This window comes from Orcinus orca, chromosome 5 (assembly GCF_937001465.1).
Source record: "Orcinus orca chromosome 5, mOrcOrc1.1, whole genome shotgun sequence".
NCBI lineage: Eukaryota > Metazoa > Chordata > Mammalia > Artiodactyla > Delphinidae > Orcinus > Orcinus orca.
Genome location: NC_064563.1, coordinates 139928149 through 139942105, shown reverse-complemented (window position 1 = coordinate 139942105; position 13957 = coordinate 139928149). Strand labels below are relative to the sequence as shown.

The 13957-nt window shown below is 42.6% G+C and overlaps 1 protein-coding gene across 2 annotated transcripts in view; it reads left to right on the top strand.

Moving 5' to 3' along the window:
* SETD4 (SET domain containing 4) overlaps window positions 1–13957 on the top strand; it is a 282732-nt gene that overhangs the window by 191162 nt on the left and 77613 nt on the right. For both annotated transcript variants that reach the window (XR_007477398.1, XR_007477396.1), the window contains exon 13: window positions 6–118. The gene's annotated coding sequence lies outside the window, so the exon portion shown is untranslated. The remainder of the gene's footprint in view (window positions 1–5; window positions 119–13957) is intronic.

Sequence of the window (13957 nt, the reverse complement as noted above, 5' to 3'; positions counted from 1 at the left end):
CACAGATGGAGACCCTGACGGAAGCCCAGAGAAATTAAGCAACATACTCTCCTTCTGACAAGCTTTCCAGAACCTCGCATTCCCAGAGTTAAGCATGGTGACTCGAAGAAACTTGGAGGTAGGTGATTCTGAACTGCTTCAAGTGTGAAAGAACACCTCTTGGCTCTGAATTTGGACACTGGGTGGTCAGGGACTCAGAGGCTGTGGTTCTGTGTTTAAAAGGAATGTTTGCAGTTCTGGGTGGATGCAGAGGTGCGCTTCAGAATTCTTTGTGGATGATGAAATTTGAAAGGCCAGGGAGACTTCCCGGTGGGATCTCATGATTAGGGGTTTCCTGGAGGGGAGTGTAGGCAGGCTGGTGTTAGGATGGACACACAGGATCTTTCAAAGTGGCCTTTGGTTCTGAATTCATACTTGACTGGTCACTCCTCAAGTTTCCTTGTAAATTTTTCATTTATAAAATGTTAGCATATAATCTCATTGAATCAGTGGCCAGGGATTTAAGGATCTTCAGATAGGCAGGCCGTGAAATATCTGGGTTGACCGTATTTCCCATGTTCTGGTTTTCCCCTGTGGTTTGCTAAACATGATTTTATAAAGACTTTTCTATTAGGACCTGCCTACCATACTGGGGTACTTTTTTCTTTCTCCATTTATTTGCTCCCTCCCTCTCTCACTTACACATTCACTTATTCATTAACTCACTCACTTACTTATTCACTTGCTCACCCACTTTTTCCCACTAGCTCGCACATTCTTTAGTTCACGAACTCCTTGATTGATTGAGTCATTTAATCTATATAAACAATACGTGAATTTACATTCCCACCAGCAGTGCAAGAGGGTTCCCTTTTCTCCACACCCTCTCCAGCATTTATTGTTTGTAGATTTTTTTGATGATGACCATTCTGACTGGTGTGAGGTGATACCTCATTGTAGTTCTGATTTGCATTTCTCTAATGATTAATGATGTTGAGCATCCTTTCATGTGTTTGTTGGCAATCTGCATATCTTCTTTGGAGAAATGTCTGTTTAAGTCTTCTGCCTGTTTTTGGATTGGGTTGTTTGTTTTTTTGATATTGAGCTGCATGAGCTGCTTGTAAATTTTGGAGATTAATCCTTTGTAAGTTGCTTCATTTGCAAATATTTTCTCCCATTCTGAGGGCTGTCTTTTCATCTTGTTTATGGTTTCCTTTGCTGTGCAAAAGCTTTTAAGTTTCATTAGGTCCCATTACAGCCACTATGGAGAACAGTATGGAGATTCCATAAAAAAACTAAAAATAGAACTACCATAAAACCCAGCAATCCCACTACTGGGCATATAGCCTGAGAATACCATAATTCAAACAGAGTCATGTACCACAGTGTTCATTGCAGCTCTATTTACAATAGCCAGGACATGGAAGCAGCCTAAGTGTCCATCGACAGATGAATGGATAAAGAAGATGTGGCACATATATTCAATGGAATATTACTCAGCCATAAAAAGAAACGAAATTGAGTTATTTGTAGTGAGGTGGATGGACCTAGAGTGTGTCATACAGAGTGAAGTAAGTCAGAAAGAGAAAAACAAATACCGTATGCTAACACATATATATGGAATCTAAAGAAAAAAAATTGTTCTGAAGAACCTAGGGGCAGGACAGGAATAAAGACGCAGATATAGAGAATGGATTTGAGGATGTGGGGAGGGGGAAGGGTAAGCTGGGGTCGAAGTGAGAGAGTGGCATGGACATATATACACTATCAAATGTAAAATCGATAACTAGTGGGAAGCAGCCACATAGCACAAGGAGATCAGCCTGGTGCTTTGTGACCACCTAGAGGGGTGGGATAGGGAGGGTGGGAGGGAGACACAAGAGAGAGGAGATATCGGGATATATGTATATGTACAGATTCACTTTGTTATACAGCAGAAACTAACACACCATTGTAAAGCAGTTATACTCCAATAAAGATGTTTAAAAAAAAAGCAATACATGAAAAGTCACTTGTAAAAATGCAAATGGTATAAAAATACATCAAGCTAAATGTGAGAGTCCTCTTGGGCTGAGTCTCCCAGCTCTCTCACCATCTCATTCTGGGCTGCATCAGGACCACCTCTCCTTCACAGTTCATAGTTCAGTGTGCAGGCTTCAAGACTTCTTCTAGACATTTATTTTATATGTAGATGTTTACTGTAAGGGTTTCCCCACATTGTATATCATAATGATAATGGATTCCTTTTCTGGAAAGTCTTTTTAAAACAACACCTATTAAGTTTTTGACTTTTAAATTTATTTTAAAGCAGTTTTATCATAAAACTTCGTAGAACTTTGCCAGTCACCCTAGAAATTCCCTCACTCCCACCAAAAGTAATCACTTTTATGTATATTATGGTATTAAATTTGTTGCATCATTATGGTTTAATCCAAAGTATGCAGCCCTACACACTATAGGTTTTGCCCATTAAAAAAATTTTTACTTTTGAACCTGAAGAACCTGGGCCCTCTGACCTGTGGAGTATCCCTCAGGCTGGAGTTTGCTGACTGCACACTCATGGTGCAGATCAACATGCTCCTCTGTTCTCTGTCCTCCTATAAATTGGCATCTGGATCCAGAAGTCTTACCAGGTCCAGGTTTAGCCCCTGGACTAGAATATTGTAGGTGGTGCTGTTTTCTTCCATCACATACGTGCTCATTTCTCCCTTGTTTTTCATATGATGTATATTGTCTAGATCTGTTCATTCACTGAGCACTGCAGAATGCCGATGTTCTAATTACATCATTTAGTTTTTGTTTATCCCAGCTATATTAGCTGGGATAATTTTATAAGGAGATACCATCTTTCATCTACTATTTGGTTACCTGGTGGTATAGTTCATATAGGAAAGTAATATAAATATTTGGCACTCTCCTTTTACTTACTTAGTTTTCAAGATAATGTATGGGTTCCTTGTCATCCTTGAAAGTTGACCAGTTAGGTTTTTAAAACATGTCATTATGAGCTCATGGATTTAAACATATTTGATGAGTTTCAATATATAGCAATTCTCATCCTTATGGGGGTTCACATTGTCCCATCTTTGACCCAGAGAAACCCTTCAAGTTAGGCCTCTATAACCAGTTGCTCTTGTGTCTTCTTGAAATGAATCTAGAACTGAGTTCATCACCATTTCTAGGCTTTTCCAGTGGACAGAGCTAGGAAAACACATATGTATGTATATGTCTATATCTATGTCTGTTTATCTATCTATCTGTCTACCTATTATCTAAGATAAAATGCCTTGTGAATTCACACTGATTTCTAATTCAAGTTAAAGACTACAGTGTTTGTACTTTACCTCCTCTGTACTGCATGTGTATCTCCTTTATTTCACACCAAAAACCTTAGTTCTCAAGCACACAGAATTAGAGTGGTAGAATTAGAACTTCCCATCAACTTGCTTTATTCCATAGTATATACACAACAGTCTCAGTATAACTACATAATGCTATTACCACCAATTATGATTCCTGAAAATGGTCAACTTCATTTTGTCACATATGCTACCTTCATTCTCCCTCTACTTTTTATGGTTTTACTATATACTTGTAGGCAGATCTATATTTATATAGTCATGTAGACTATAAAGTCTCCCTTTATAAAGTCTCATTAAGTTTTAGTTCTTCAAGTAACCCCGTGTTAACATGCTCACCACCTGCCTTGTGTGCATGCTTCTCTAGTCATTTTGGTTGTCTGAAGCTTGTGCTCTAGTAAATTCCTCAGGAAGAACTCAAGGGAATATTTTCTGAGATTCTTCATGACGGCAACAGTTTCTCTGCTCTTTACACATGAAGGTGGTCGGTATTGCTGAACATATGTCAAATCAACGCTATGTGTGATGCGGGATCTGCCTTTGCTCTCAAGGTCACTATTTGGACAATTGGCCAAATTTGAATAAAGTCTGCATAATAGGTATTGGACAATAGTATTGTTCATTTTCTTACTTGGATAATGATATTGTGGTTATGTAAGAGAATGTTCTTGTTTTTAGGAGACACAAACTTCAGTGATTAGGGATAGAAGTGCATCATGCCGGGAACTTACGTATCTAGCTACACACGCAAGATAAATGGTAATATTTGGGGAATCTAGGTGAAAGGTACATGGGAATTCTAAATTCCTTATACTATTCTTCAGCTTTTCTGGAAGCCTAAAATTATGTTGAAATAAAAAGTTAATGTATAGCTATGCATTTCTCAATAGACATATAAATACGTACCTATGCCTGTTTATGCTAGCATTCATAACTTTACTGGTACAATTTTACTGTATCTTTTGAGTTACATATTTTTTCAAAGATAAGTAGTAGAGATTTTTTATGATGCTTAAGAACTTATTAATATATTTGGCACAATAAAATATGGCATCTCAATGATGGATCCAGAAAATACGCAGGGAAGAAAGACATAAGTGTCTTCTTTGTGAAGAAAAAGAATCCATTGACAATGCAGAGATACAGAGATTCGTTCTTGATTCATTTTTCGTAGATGTTCATTTCCGCCATATTTTCTTAATCGTTAGCTGAGACTTTGTTCCTTTCTTCTGCTACTTTTTTCCTTTGAAGCCAAATAAACATGGCCAGACTTTTATTATTATTTTGCATTGAGTGTCCCAAGAAGATTTAGATTGGTGGTTTCAAAGTAAACAAACAAGGGACAGATGCGAGGGAAATGCATAACTCTATGGACTTTAGTGTGTATCAACTTTATTAGGCAAATTCATAAAAAAATAAGTTTCTGCTCACTGTACTCTGTCCTTAGGGACTAATGTTCTATAAAGGGGGAACAATTTCTCAGGAAAGGTAACTCTGGGAAGATGTTATGGATTTTAGAACCATTTCACATCCTTGCTGTTTTTTTAAGGCTTATGGAGACAGACCATTGTGTAGCTAGTGAGGTATGTGTGTGGGTGCTCCCTGACGGGTTATGTTCTTGTCCTGATATCGTGGGCACAGGTGGATGTAAGTGCCTCATGCTTGGATATCCTGGATCCTTTGTCCAAAATATGTTCATCTTTTCCACTAGATGTCAAATTCTTGAAAAGTGGAAGCACGCCTTAAAGATATGACACAAATCTTTGTCATCTGCAGCTCACAAATGGGCTGTCTTTGAAGGTTCTTTCTATGGCCACAGCTTGAAATTCAACATTGCACTTTTCTATGGACACATGGTAGTTAGGTTCCCAGGCCAGCTGACTGAAATTTGCCAAGGCCGCCATGTTAATTTCTGTAGTATTGAAGCAACACTACAGACCCCAATCGCTAGGTGTGCCTGTGTTCCAGAGAAGCGTCTCTCAATCGGGCCAGGGAAGGCAATTTCTTAAGGCCCTGCTGGCTGCATACCTAACACTATCCCTGCACTAATATGCGTGGAGCGTAGCTCTTTTCTTACTCCTCTGCTCAATGACGTGCATGCTCCTTACTGACTACCAAACATAGGCACGCTCTTCAGGAAGTATTCAAGGCCTTCAACCTCCATCTTTCCCGTCCCACTGTGTGCTATTTCCCCACCTGGACACATGCCATCTGAAGCCTTGCCTGAACATGCCCCAGGCTTCCTTGGTTTCCCACCTTCGCTCATTCTGTTCTTGGCACCCCAAATCAGTTCCCATTTGTGTCATCCTAAGAGATGCCTCTTCTTTGCTGGCTCATCTCATATGCCACCTCCTTTCCTGACTTCTCCCAACTAGAATGCATCTTTCCCTTTTGTGTACATCCTCATCCTGTCTTATGACATATAATATGATTTTTATGGGATAATGTTTTTTAGACTATTATCATTTATACCTGGAGGGCGGAGATCCTTGTCTTACCCACCATGGAGGATCCAGCAATGCCTAGCACTGTGCTTGGGGTATGGTGGCTACACAACAAATCCTAAGGGTGTTGAACAGCTTCCCTGCCTCCCTGCTGCCTCCCACCCCCATCATCCTTATACTGAGAAGGGGGGGGGGCTGCATGTGCAAGTGCTGGTAGGAGGCCAGGGAGGGGAGCTGTCTTTGTTGCTTTCCAAACATTAATATCCACAGACGGCTCTAAGTGCTGTCTACCTTTGGCTCTGAGTCAGATATAATAAAGCAAAATCAGCCATTACGAGTAATGCTTTCTAACTTTTGTTGTAAGACTCACAAAAGGCGCTTGCTATCCGTGACTGGTGTCAGATACAATAAATATAATTAATTTCTGGAAACACATAGATGACATTACTTAAATCATGGCTTAATGTGTTTCCAGCCCTCCGGATTTCCTGGGCGGAGAGCAGACCACGTGGCCCTTTGCTGGGAAGAAGAAGCAAGCTCTTCTCCCAGGTTTGGCTGTGGGGACAGTGACTCTTTCTAAGCCTTTTAAACTTGAAAGTGGAAAACATTGGGTTCTCCGTATCCATCTCTTGGGGACTCACTGAAAGAAAGTTCATTTGAGCAGGAGAGGTGACCTCTCTTTTCATCTCTGATTATATTTTCACATCTAATAAAGTCAAGAGTGGACTTTGCACCTGCTTCCCTGAGTACAAATCCAATGAGACCACAGTCCTGGAAGTGAATGGCACTGAGTTCTTTCCTCCAAGTTAGTATTGCCAAGGGACTCCTTGCCACGGGGCATTATGGCTTTGGAGCTACTGCAATGTAAAAATCACTGATTTTATGAGTTAGAGGCATCCTTAGTGTTCATCCAGTCCAAGAGCCCCATCTGACAAATAAGAAGGCAAGCCTTGGTGAGCTGGGGGTCACATCGTGGCTGAGTGTCGGTGGCTGGGTGAGAACCAGCTCTGCTAGGATCTTTTCTACCTCATGGACTTTTCTCAAATACTCCTCCAGGTGAGATTCTTTTTACTATTTCATAGATTCCATGATGGAAAGATTTGGTCAACAAGACCATGAAGCCCTTGCATCTATTTAACTAATATTTGTGGAGGGCTTACTATAGGCCAGGCACTTTCTAGGTGCTAGGAATACGATGATGAACGACACATATACAATGGCTGCCCCGGCGAATCTTCCACTTTACTGGGGCAGTCAGATACTAGAAAGATTAGTTTAATGAATTTTGATGAGTGTTGTAAAGGTCAGGTGTAGGGTGCCTGGAACCTCTAACTAAAGGGGCAGGGTTTGGCTGGAGGAAACTGAACTTATTTTAAGTAAAAGGAACAGCATGTGCAAAGGCCCGGAGTTCAGTGAGAGCTTTCTCTCTGCTTACCCTCATGTCCATAGTTACTCTAGACTCCTTCATGGCCACACCCTGCTTCTCTCTCCAGCCTCATCTCTCCTGCCTGCACACTAAGATACACCTCAGCATTGTTTTTCAATTCTTTGCCCAAGCTTTTCTTTATTTTCATGCCTTTGCACATTCTGTCTCTCTACTGGAAATGTGAATTGCTTCCAGCTCCACTCATGCATTAGGATTCAGCTTTCAGTCTGACCCTCCTGCACTGTTTTAGCTAATTCTCCTATAAGATATCATAACACCCTGTGTATCCTTCCACAGACGTCAATGTACTTGTGTATTTGCTTATCTGTGTCCCTTGCTGGCCTGTGAGCCTTCTGTGGGGCTCAGAGGTGTGTCTTATTTGTCTCACTGTGCCTCACACAGTGTGGAACTCGATAGTTGCTCCCAATACATGTTTGTTGTATCAACAGATAAAGAAGTATAGGTCTCTTGACTCCAGCCCAATTCTCCTTTCTGCCTCCTTTTCCTTTATGTTGTCTGTTGCGCCATACATCTATCCTTCCTTCTATCTATCCAACAGACATTTTTGAGAATCTGCTATGAGCTTGGCCTTGAAGCTGCTCATGGTCTAGCATAAGAGTTGGATGGGCAATTAGATAAAAGATAGTTTAGCAGGGTACTTGATGTCATAGGCGTTTAAACAAAGGGCTCCAGAGTGTCAAAGGTGGATGCATATGTCTGTCTGGGATAATCTGGGAAGGCTTCACCAAGGTAGTGCTGTCTGAGCTGGGTCTTGAGAGATGAGGGAGATTTGCCCAGTGTGGAGCTATGGAAAGTAAGAAGTTCAGTGTTCACGGAATGGAGGGTGTGTACCTGTTGGGGGTATGGGGAGTGAGGATGGGGAAGGGTGGGTGGCAAGAAGAGAGAGCAGTGAAGGCCCCATGGAAAACACTCGTGCTTGCCTCTATAAGCAATATGAGTTTTATTGTGTAAGCCCTGGGAATCCTACTGAGGTTTTTCAGCAGGGGAGATCTCCTCTGTTTTGTAGGAAGCTGATGGTACCTCCCTGGGGCCATCCTAAGAGAAATCCGGGAGATAACCAAGGCAGACCCTGCAAGTGGGTTTTCGGTGCTGGTCGGCCATGTGGTCCCCTGTTCCTCAGCTCCCTTCTCTTTCAGCATCCCCTAGTCTGGGGGTCACCACAGGAGGAAAGAAGCAAAGGTTAGAGGGGTAACTGGCTCATTTGCAAGGATTTGTCTGTCTCTTTTACCTCTGGAGGAATGGCACTTTTGAAATAGTAGTGATTGCCAGCCCTTTATGTTACGTATCAGGCATCCCATGTTGTTTGGCCTTGACTTAAAAATATGCATACCAAGTCTTCCTATTTCAGAGCTGATGAAAGGACTCATTCTTCCAGGACTCCTCTTGTTGTTATAACAACAATGGCAAATCTCTGCTGACTGATTGGAGGAGGCCATTGAACTTGACAGTAATAATTACGGAACAGAATGTTTACATCAGGGTACCTGTGAACCGTCCAAGTGCTTCAGCTGCACAACTAAGAGGACCAGCTAAAAGTCTACATCATTGTCATAATATTTACTCTGAAAACTCACAGTTGGACTAAAGTTTCTATCGCAGGCTCTGCTGACATCAAGGAATCTTAAACTTCCTTTTTGACAGGGAGGTTTATGGGGCCATACATCAGCAACCAGAACACAGTTCCTCTTGCAGATGCCCATTGAATTCATGGGCTATTAACGATTGATGTTGGATTAGAGATCATCTATTCAGTTGTTTCTAAACTTGGCTGAGCCACAGAATCTACCAGGGAGACTTTAGACATTTCTGGATTCCTGAGCTCCACCTCTGGGTACCAGGATGTTGTCGATATATTTTCTTAAATGCAAAGGTTATGCTTCCAGTTATGAGAACTGCTGATCTCATCTTGTGGATGCTGAGGGCTACAGGATTGAAGCCACTTGGAAGGTTAAACCAACCCAGGAACCTCGGCCTCTCTGAGTGGAAGAGAGGGATACTAGTGACCCCTGGGGAACACTTTTGTTAATAAAATGCTTTTGTTAAAAAAGTCTCAATTTTGACTTCAAGGGAGGCACCTTCACAGTGTTCCTAAGAGTGGATTCTTTGACTGCCCTCCTAGAAACTCTCTCGGGTGCTTGTTAAGAATTCAGATTCCTGGGATCTCCTGTAGACCCACTGTATCAAAAGCTCTGAGGGTGGGGCCCCAGGAATTTGTATTTAAACCCACCCTTCATGTGTTTCTGATGCACATTCAAGTTGGAGAGCCATTGGGTTTTCTCTCCTTTTGTATCAATTGGCACCTCCCTGTTTGTGGCTGATTGGTCAGTGCCAGCTGACCTCATGGGAACTGAAAAGTGCCAACCGGGAACACGTCCAGTGCTCATTCCTTGTGCCACTTGACGCTGTGGACTGCACACTCTTGAAATGCTCTATCCGGTGATTTCCATGTCCACCCCCCTTTCTCTGTGTCATCGCCTGTCTTGCTATATCCTCCTTGGACTTACCTCGTTCTTGGACTCCTCTTCTTCCCCCGCCCCTCCGGAGCAAGCACACATCTCACTTGATTCCTTCACAATAGCAGTGATGATTTCTGACTGCCTTTCACCAGCCCAGACCCATTCCCTGAGCTTCAGCCCCACCTGTACAACAACTTGTCCAGTACCTGCATTTGGATGTCCCACGGTCCCCTCAAATCCACCTGGCTGAATGGAGCTCATGAACCTCCCTGAACACCTGTTCTCTCTCCACTACTTGAGTTGATGGTGTTGCCATTCATCCACTTAGAACCCCAGACTCCTTCCTTTCACTTTACCTCCGTCCATGAGCAAACCCTGCTGATTCGGACTGTTAAATATACCTGAGTCAATTATATCTCAATAAAACTGGAAGAAATATACCTGAAATCTATTGTCTCTTTTCTCTCCTTTATGCCATTGACTTACCCCGGACCTCCATCATCTCTCACCGGGGACTTATGATATCCTTTCTAAGCTAATCTTCCCACCAGTCTTGTTCTCCCTAATCCATCAACCACATTGTCTCCAGAGTGATCTTTTAAACATCTGGCCACACCACTCCTTGTGATTAAAACCCTTCAGAAGCTCTGCATTGCCTTCAGGACTCCTTAGTGTGCTACTCAAGGTCTTCTAAGCTCTGCCTGTTCCTCCACTTAGCGCCTGTTCATCACTTCCCCTCTCTTTCCCTGGGACTTTACATTCTAGCCATTCTAAGTTACTCTGCTCCCTGGAGGCTTGAGGCATTTTCAGAGGAAATTCCCAATACCTGGGGCATCTTTCTATCACTCTTTCCTTCTCTCTCCCTTTCTGTCTATCCATTGAGTCCCTAAGCATCCTTCTAGATGCAACTCTGTCCCTCTGAAACCTTGGTTGACCTTCTGGCAGGGGTGTGGCCTCCACACGGTTCACCATCCCATCCCATCCCCACCTCCATCATAAATCTGTGTGTGCAGTTTTGTGTGCACCCCTACTACCCCTCCTTGACGAGACCCATCTATTACGTCCAGTGCTGAGAATTGTGACTGGTTCTTAGTAGGTCCTTAATTAACACTTCTTGGGGGAATAAATGGATGAATTATTCATAGTGTCTGACTTTTAGAACCATATATCATATAAAAATCTATACTTTAATTTTAGCCGTTCTTCCCATTTATGAAACACGTGTCATGAGTTCATGCGCTGGCAGTAGAGTTCATAAAAATAACTATGCATTCTGATTAATTGACTCATATTACCTAATGAATTTACCCATTAAGGGGTCAGCCAGAATCTGGGCATGAAGCAGATATACTGTGGCATGGATCAACATTACAACCAAGTCCCTTAAGAAGCTGATAGGAAGGGGTTTTAAAAAACAACCAAGGTTACTAAGCATTACTTCATCTTTTACAACACATTGGACACTTTTTTTTGAAAACCAAAGGAAACCATATTTCATCATGGTAAGGAAGAATCATGCTAATAATGGAAAACAAAACTATTCTAACATTTTAGCTAAAATCATAGTGTCGGCTGTAAGTAAAAAGAAGTTTGAGATGCCCAAGGGGGTCTATATTTTCCTGGTCCTTTTGTCCACTGAAGGATGCCTTGAGTGGCTGAAGCCAAGTCCCATCAGCAGGCAGGGAAGTGTTGGGGTGAGACAGGGGTGTGGGATGGAGGAAGCAACACATCAGTGACACATCCTGGGAAATAATTAGGTTTGAGTACAACACGCTTAGACTGCAAAGCCTTGAACATGTATTGACTTGTCCTCTAGGCCAGGCACGGGGTTTTGTGTTTTATATAACCTATGCCATTCAATCCGCTCCACTGCCCTATGAAACTACGATGAATTTCTTAATTTTATACATGTGGGAGCTGTTAATTGATTCTCGGTAGTTCAGGAAGCAGCTGAGGAATTAGAAAACATGCACCTGATCCATTCCCTCGTTAAGATTCAGAAGGGATGGAAGTTAGCTTGCCTGAACTCAACGGGAAGAGACACAGCTCACAATTCCTCTGTCTTCTTGTCCCCCAATGGACTGTCCCTTGATTCTCTCAGAACTCATGCCTCTTGGGTTCCCACCCCTTGCCCAGATGGCACAGGTGGCTGTATTGGGATGCAGAGCAGCCCAGACCGACACAGCTGCACTCTCTTTGCAGAAGGGCTTGTCAGCTGAAAGCATCTCTGTCAAGCTCACGGTGGGAGAATGGAGTGTGGTGTCTGACCACAAAATGCCCCGTTCGGGGCTTCACTGGTGGCGCAGTGGTTGAGAGTCCACCTGCCGATGCAGGGGACGCCGTTTCGTGCCCCGGTCCGGGAAGATCCCACATGCCGCGGAGCGGCTGGGCCCGTGAGCCATGGCTGCTGAGCCTGCGCGTCCGGAGCCTGTGCTCCGCAACGGGAGAGGCCACAGCAGTGAGAGGCCCGCGTGCCGCAAAAAAAAAAAAAAAAAAAAAAATGCCCCGTTCCCTCTACTCCTGCTGGCTATGGACAGTTGTGACTTTCATGACATAAGAGACTGGTGTTAGAGTAGTAGGGGTGTTAGAATAGTAGGGGACCAGAGCGTTAGTTCCTCTTAATTCCCAGATGAGAACACTGGGTCCCTGGGTGGGTGGGGGGAGCTTGCTTGTCCAAAGTCACAGCAGTGCGGGTGTGGAAGGTGAGAGTTCCCTAACATGCCAGGACTCTTGTCCCTCCACTGCCAAGGCTCCACTACATGCCAAGTTCACCAGCACTCTCCTTCCTCCCTGCCCAGTAGACAGTAGGTATCATTTTTTTTAATTTTTAAATTTTATTTTATTTACTTTTTTATGCAGTAGGTTCTTATCAGTCATCAGTTTTATACACATCAGTGTATACATGTCAATCCCAATCGCCCAATTCATCACACCACCATCCCCACCCCGCCGTGGCTTTCCCCACTTGGTGTCCATACGTTTGTTCTCTACATCTATGTTTCAACTTCTGCCCTGCAAACGGGTTCATCTGTGCCATTTTTCTAGGTTCCGCATACACGCATTAATATACGATATTTTTTTTCTCTTTCTGACTTACTTCACTCTGTATGACAGTCTCTAGGTCCATCCACGTCTCAACAAATGACCCAATTACGTTCCTTTTTATGGCTGAGTAATATTCCATTGTATATATGTACCACATCTTCTTTATCCATTTGTCTGTCGATGGGCATTTAGGTTGCTTCCATGACCTGTCTATTGTAAACAGTGCTACAATGAACATTGGGGTACATGTGTCTTTTTGAATTATGTTTTTCTCTGGGCATATGCCAAGTAGTGGGATTGCTGGATCATATGGTAATTCTATTTTTAGTTTTTTAAGGAACCTCCATACTGTTCTCCATAGTGGCTGTATCAATTTACATTCCCACCAACAGTGCAAGAGGGTTCCCTTTTCTCCACACCCTCTCCAGCATTTGTTGTTTGTAGATTTTCTGATGATGCCCATTCTAACCAGTGTGAGGTGATACCTCATGGTAGTTTTGATTTGCATTTCTCTAATAACTAGTGATGTTGAGCAGCTTCTCATGTGCTTCTTGGCCATCTGTATGTCTTCTTTGGAGAAATGTCTATTTAGGTCTTCTGCCCATTTTCGGATTGGGTTGTTTGTTTCTTTAATATTGAGCTGCATGAGCTGTTTATATATTTTGGAGATTAATCCTTTGTCTGTTGATTCATTTGCAAATATTTTCTCCCATTCTGAGGGTTGTCTTTTCATCTTGTTTATAGTTTCCTTTGCTGTGCAAAAGCTTTGACGTTTCATTAGGTCCCATTTGTTTATTTTTGTTTTTATTTCCATTACTCTAGGAGGTGGATCAAAAAAATTCTTGCTATGATTTATGTCAAAGAGTGTTCTTCCTATGTTTTCCTCTAAGAGTTTTATAGTGTCTGGTCTTACAACAGTAGGTATCATTTTATTGATTGGTGCCTAATTCAGTGATACTCTTGCAGCACCCCTGGTCTGCACTTTTGCCTTGAAGTTGAGTTGTTTCCTACACTCTCAGGATGAGGTTATCACAGTCAGGTTCTAAGCCTCTTTCCTATTCATTTCTCCCTCCTCCTAGGTCTTTTGGCCTTTTCCACAGCATACCTTCCACGCTGGTGCTCTTCAAACACAGCTTGTAATTTTTCTCCCTTGCTGAAGCTATTTTCCCTGCCCAAACACCCTCCTCTCCTCTCCTCTCTCTGTGTTTTGATCATTAATAAGAATCA